This window comes from Triticum dicoccoides, chromosome 3B, assembly GCF_002162155.2.
Source record: "Triticum dicoccoides isolate Atlit2015 ecotype Zavitan chromosome 3B, WEW_v2.0, whole genome shotgun sequence".
Taxonomy (NCBI): Eukaryota; Viridiplantae; Streptophyta; class Magnoliopsida; order Poales; family Poaceae; genus Triticum; species Triticum dicoccoides.
This window is the reverse complement of record NC_041385.1, coordinates 124,369,128-124,370,249: the sequence shown is the minus strand read 5'-3', so window position 1 is coordinate 124,370,249 and position 1,122 is coordinate 124,369,128.

Sequence of the window (1,122 nt, the reverse complement as noted above, 5' to 3'; positions counted from 1 at the left end):
CTTTTTTTTTGTTATTTTGTTTTTCTTACCTTTATATTACTGTTTCAATTTTAGTTTCACCTTATCTTAGTTTTATAAACTATAAAAGTAGTCCCTACTTTAGTGTTAATAAATAGGCTACTGCCACATAAGTTTGGGCAACTAATTAACATAGTTTAATATTTTATTTATTGCAAAGGAGATTCAACTAATTGTTTTTACTTCATTTTAAAACATTTTAAAATATTTTACACCTTTATAAAAGTGTGGTTCCTTCACCAAAATTACCTATGCAATATTTGGTTCATTCCGAACATTTTAAATTTCTTTTTTTTTATTTGAAAGCTTTTATGGTTTGCTTGATTTTGAATTTGAATCTGAATCGGTTACGAACTAACGTGAGATTAGCAACAGTAACGGAGGTGACGTGGCATCGTTAACGTGGGATTACTGTAGCTTAATTATCCGGGCGTCACAAAAAGTAGGGGGAAAGAATTCATCTCCATGGTTTGATGTTTCAGTTAGCAATGTCGTTCCATCTACACCAACCAAGAGCAAAAAAGATGCCACTTGTAGCAGTCATGGAGCTGTCACAAGAAGCCAAGTTGCAGCTCAAGGTAGTCCTGGACCTGTCACAAGGAGCCAAGCTGCTACCCCACCACCAAAAGCTCCAGCAAAAGGAAAGAAGAAGAAAATGACACCTAGGAGGAAGAAATTAAGCGACCTGTGAGCTTGTTTGTGGTTGTGATGAACTCGGCTGTGGGTGGAGACTCACTTTTATTGTTGTGTATGTGAGGTGCAAACTCACTTTTATTTGCTCTGTATGTGAGGTAGAGACTCACATTTATTTTGCTGTGAGGTAAAGACTCACTTATTTTGCTGTCATGAAGTCCTGTATATGAGGTAAAGACTCACCTATTTTGCTGTCATGAAGTCCTGTAGATCTATGCTATCATTGAATCATTGTGACCCTATATTATTTCTAGCTTGTTTGTGTGGAAGGCTATTGATTACAGCAAAATCATGTCAATTTTTTTGTGAAACATAGCACACAGCTTTAGAAAATCATGTCAATTCTTATTCAGCCAAAATATTTTGTGGTTTGAAAATTCGGACAAGGTACAGAGATGTGCCTTTCAAATA